This window comes from Podarcis cretensis, assembly GCF_951804945.1.
Source record: "Podarcis cretensis genome assembly, chromosome: 5".
NCBI lineage: Eukaryota > Metazoa > Chordata > Lepidosauria > Squamata > Lacertidae > Podarcis > Podarcis cretensis.
The window spans coordinates 37,308,314-37,314,334 of record NC_137174.1 but is presented as its reverse complement, the minus strand read 5'-3'; positions in this window follow the sequence as shown (position 1 = coordinate 37,314,334).

Here is a 6,021-nt window from a genome sequence, read left to right as displayed (position 1 = left end):
TGTTTTTAAAATTCTGTAGAAATGGCTGCTCCGCTTGCCGTTAAAAAGTGAAGCATTTCGTCACAAGCTTGAAACAAATACACCTATTTTCCTTCATTAAATCTTACAGTTAAATATTACAGCGGAGTTGTGTCTATGTATAAATAAATAATCCATACCAGATCGCTACTGTTGTTGCCCTGTTCAGTTTTGAACTTACCAACCTAAAATAAAAGCTTCCCAAACAAGGAACTCTTTTGGGATATCCATACATTTTAAAAATCAAAATAGCCTGAAGTACTGAATTCAATCTTTTCTTGATCATTTAAGTTTATTTTAAATAGCTGCATATATATAATGCTGAAGTATAATCCCTAAATTCCTTTACCCCCCCCCCAATTACTTCTACCTGCATTCACCTTCCTTTCCTCTACTGCCTTCATTACATCTGTTTGTAGACTGCAAGCCCAACTGAGGCAGAGCTTGATTGGTCCACTTATTTTTTAAGGAGAATATGCATGGAGACACTTTGGCCCATGTAATAACTGCACAACATACTCTAATACATTCTCTATTTAAATAATGGGAATGTACACAAGGAACTCCTACATGTTTGATTCAGCAGTGATATTTAAGCAGGCTAATTATTGGAGACCTGCTTGTCCCTTGGCTGTGAATTACTATTTCGGTACTAAGTACACATTTGTTACATATGGTGACAGGATACTGTGCTCATTATGGTATAATTTGGGGACAGAACAGTACATAAATGTAGCTGATATGTAAACATACCTGATGCTATGTTCTAAACCTTAATATATTTAAAGAAAAAATACAATTGTTTTCAGTGTGGTTTCTGATTGTGTAAAATTGGTTGTTCGCGTAAAGCCACAACAGACAGACAGACAGACAGACAGACAGACAGACAGACAGACAGCAGTAACAATGCGTCTGGCTGAAATCATGCAGATGTGTTGTCTCTACCAAAATTAGCCAGCTGTATGACTGCATCAAAAACTTCCCTTTTCAGGAAATTTGTCATCTAAGGGTAATGGAAGAACTGCATCTCCAGCTGCATTGCTGCCAATAAGCCTCCATTCCCTTTTTTTAAAATAAAAAAAAAACCACAACTCCATATTAGTCAGGCAATTTGACAATTAATCAATTAATTAGCCACCTTTCTACAGTTCACATAAAACATAAAAATAATATAAAACCAGCACCATGAAACAATAAACAAAAAAAAAAAAAAAAAAAACACAGAAGCAGCAACAGGAAAGTTGCAAAAACCGTCAACACTGTGACTCTCAATTGATGGTGGAAGAAAATCCCAAACTATGGTGTATTATGTTAGTTATAAAAACTGAAAAGTAGCTTCACCTGCAGACCATTTCCAGCTTTTTTCGTAAGGCACATGTCCCTAAACTGCATGCATAGAGCAAGGAATATGAAAAGACTAAGCCTATTGTACACTTCAGAGGGACACGGGTGGCGCTGTGGGTTAAACCACAGAGCCTAGGACTTGCCGATCAGAAGGTCGGCGGTTCGAATCCCCGCAATGGGGTGAGCTCCCGTTGTTCGGTCCCAGCTCCTGCCAACCTAGCAGTTCGAAAGCACGTCAAAGGGCAAGTAGATAAATAGGTACCGCTCCGGCGGGAAGGTAAACGGCGTTTCCATGCGCTGCTCCGGTTCGCCAGAAGCGGCTTAGTCATTCTGGCCACATGACCCGGAAGCTGTACACCGGCTCCCTCGGCCAATAAAGCGAGATGAGCGCCGCAACCCCAGAGTCGGTCACGACTGGACCTAATGGTCAAGGTCTATTGTACACTTCAGTTGTTTTATCACCCCAATACTTTTCGACCATAATACAGGTCTTTTTAAAATCTCATACAGGCTTGAAATAGCTATATTTTAAAGAGAAAGTATATAATATAGAACTATCAGACAAAGATTTATAGAAGTAATAGAATAACACTTAAAAATTACATCTCAAATAATGAAATATTTGTCCCATACAACTCAGATGCAATTTATTTAGCCTGGCTTCCCCTAACGTACAAGAGGATTATAGTGCCGGCTAAAGCAGAAATTTGCTTTCCCTTGAAATCAGTGGACCAGTGGATGCATTTAGGATTAGGGTGTGTACGTATAACTTTGATCAAGACCTAAACATGTAGCATAAACACATACATATACACTATCCTGGTTATTGCTAAATGTCTGGTACACTGGTCCTACAGTATAAATTACATTAGAGATTAGCTCTAATAGTTGTTCTGTATTTGTTTTGCAGAGAAGACCACAAAACTGGTTTGATTACTAACTTTCACATATGTTATTGAGACTTATTGCTCTATCTATGCTATACTTATCTTGATCCCAAACTTTCATTGTCAGTTCTAATTTCTAACTCCATATATGCCTACCATTAAATGTCTCTGTTCTTGATACATTTGATCCCATTAAAGGGACAAAAGTAAATCTAAACCATTGCCTTAAAAAAAATATCTTTCAAACATGCTATCTACTGCAAATGTTTATACTAGTTAAAGGGAAGGATACTGGATTTTGACTGAATTTCATGGCAACTTGTCATGGCATGGCATGAAGGGAATTTGTATAGACAAGCAAGTTTATGTCTAGGATTGCCAATTAACTTTTTGACTTCTCATATAAGTTTTTATGTACATTGAAAAAGAAGCTTTCAGTTAATCATGTGATTATTTTATTATTCATTTGGCAAATAATGCAACTTTAATTGATTGGCAAAACCCCCTCTGTGGGTTGTAGCTGACTATTCAGATGTCAGTCCTAGAAGGTATTTGATAAATTATTTCAGAACAATGGTTGTGAAGCAAAACTTCATTTTTATTTTGATGCATTCCTATGTTGCAAAACATGCCATCTTCAAAAATACATTTCCTTCTGTGTAAGTACTTTTTATAAGTAGCTATTAATTTTTTTAAAAAAAACCCTAATTTAAAAATAAATTAGAATTGGTATGCAATTCTAATTGTAGCAAAAGCTAGAATAAATTTGCACCTTAGTGTCATATGCTAACTTGCAGCACAATCCTGTGCATGTTTACTCAGAAGTAAGGCACTGTGTACAATGAGAATTACTCCTTGAAATGTGACTCTAGAGTTGCAGCCTTAATTAAACACTCAAGGAATAGCAGTAAAATTAGCACATTTTCACCCATCTACTGTATGCTTAAAATTAGTTCATTTGAGTTAATTGTCACATATAAATGCCTCCGGATTGTGAACAGCCAACAACAGAGTGCTTTCAGACAAAGAGTACTCAGACTGTGTGATAGCAAGCCTCCTTAAGTCTAGGGAAAATAGTAAAAAGCCCCTTTCAAAGCCACTCTGGCTAAATCTATTTTTAAATTAAAGTCTTATTGTGTTTGCTATTAGATGCTTTTTGATGTTTTAAAACATTTTAAGTAGGTTTGTTCGCTTTTTAAATGTATTGCTCTATCACACGTGTGTTTGCTGCCCTAGGCTGCTTTGTGAGGAAGGGCAGGATGTAAATTTAATAAATAAAGGGAACATAGGGCTTGCCCTATTCCCCTAAGACAGCATATAAAGGAATCTCTTGATTATTTTGTGTATTTTTTTAAATACTTGCATCTAAAGAGCTATTTTAAGCATATCCAATTATGCTTAAAATAGCTCTTTAGATGCAAGTATTTAAAAAAATACACAAAATAATCAAGAGATTCCTTTATATGCTGTCTTAGGGGAATTTATTTTACTGTTCTAAGTGATGCCACCCCAATTTTACACCACAAGAATAGAACAGTAACCAACGTATCACTGCTTGTTTTCCTTTTCCAGGTTCACAGGAGCAAAGTTCATATACCTTTTGTACAGATTTGCGGAGGTTGTCATTACCTAGCTAGTTATACAAATTTGTCCATAATTTGTAGTGATCACAAATTGAGCACTATTGCTTCCAGAATCTCTTCTCCAGCTTATAACGTTAAATGAGGTTCTGCACTGTCAGCATTCAACAGGCGCAGCATGCAAAAGCCAGCTGATTTGTTAGGTACACGCACTCAAGCTCTTTATCATTAATCCCTTACTCTCAATAAAACTCTTGATTGGTTGTCGAGGAAAAGCATAGGCAGCCACGCTAGTTCGTATGTTCCAAAATCTACAGTAATGCCAACCAGTGTCATAAAATAAGCGAGCAGGCTTTTGAGTTCTTCAGAGCTGCTTAGCATGCTGGAGGTTAAGCAGACTTTGAAAGATGGATGGGTGTTTGTCCTGGGTGCTTTAGTTGTGATTCCTATATTGTAAGGGGTTGGAGAAAATGACTCTTGGGGGTCCCTTCCAATTCTGAGATTCTATAAAAACAGGAGAAGGGGTGGGGGAGAAGCTGGCGTGATGGTAAAGAAAGCCATAGAGTCTACAGCGGTTTGAATGGCTTTCTTGGACAGCATAATCCTATACATGTTGATGCAGAGGTATGTCTCACAGTATTCAGTGGGCCTTATTATCCAATACTGTAAGTGTGTTTCAGACTGTGGCCAAAATAAACTATGTGTTGTTGTTGTTCAGTCGTTTAGTCGTGTCCGACTCTTCGTGACCCCATGGACCAGAACATGCCAGGCACTCCTATCTTCCACTGCCTGGGTGCTTTTATTTAAAATGCATCTCTGGGTTATTAGAACAGTAAAATAAACTATAACGCACCACAAAACAATATAACTAGGGTACTAACAAAAAGCAGCAGCTGACCGCTGCCTCTTCCTTCCCCAATGCCTACCTGTATGGTCCAAGAAGAAGAGTTTGGATTTGATATCCCGCTTTATCACTACCCGAAGGAGTCTCAAAGCGGCTAACATTCTCCTTTCCCTTCCTCCCCCACAACAAACACTCTGTGAGGTGAATGGGGCTGAGAGACTTCAGAGAAGTGTGACTGGCCCAAGGTCACCCAGCAGCTGCATGTGGAGGAGCGGAGACGCGAACCCGATTCCCCAGATTACGAATCTACCGCTCTTAACCACTACACCACACTGGCTCCAAGTCTTACAGTTTCAAAGGAAGTTCATTGAGGTAAGTGGTGACTGCTGCCTACTGGGTAGGGTAAAAGGTAAGGAGGCCAGAGACAATTATGTGCAGAGCCAGCTAATGTTAGCTTCGTCTTCCTCCTCCCTGCTGCATTTTAGAAAGGCAACACTTGAGACTGAGGAAGAAGCCGATAGCCAATGCCACCCTCTAGTCCAGGGGTAGGCAACCTAAGGCCCAGGGGGCGGATCCGGCCCAATCGCCTTCTCAATCTGGCCCACGGATGGTCTGGGAATCAACGTGTTTTTACATGTAGAATGTGTCCTTTTATTTAAAATGCATCTCTGGGTTATTTGTGGGGCAGGGGAAGTCTCTCATTTCCCCCCCCACCACCAAATATAGTCCGGCCCACCACATGGTCTGAGGGACGGTGGACTGGCCCACAGCTGAAAAAGGTTGCTGAACCCTGCTCTAGTCTGGCTGTAGGGAAGGAGGTAGACAGGTGGGGCTGGCTGAGAGAAGACTGCGTTTGGTGGGGCAGGGTCCACTTCCTTGAATGGACCAGCCTCCCTTGCTAATGGTTGTGCATTCATTCTTCTTTGGTTTGTGCTCTGATGTTTGCACCTTTAGTGTTTTCTAAAACCAGTCCTCAGGATTCCGGTCAACAGGGGGTGGAGGAGAGGAAGAGAAAGCACAGAAACAATGAAAGGTGTTGAGAGGTTGAAAAAGTGATTACTAATAAAGAGGGGTGTGTTTGGGCAGTATATGCTTTTCAGACAATCACAGTGATAGCGATGCAAGAATAAATAAAATTAATACTTCAGAACAAACATTGTTATGTAGGTAATTTTTGATTGGCTTTTGACATGCTTCATTTTTGTGAAGTTGCATAGGAGAAACTGCGCTCTGCACATATACTTTCTCAGTTTGGAACATTCCCATTTCATGTTAAAGCTCATTAATGCCAGTGTGCCAACAGTCCCTGGAGTCTAGGCAAAACTGGTCCCCGAGTGGCAAGAGTGTT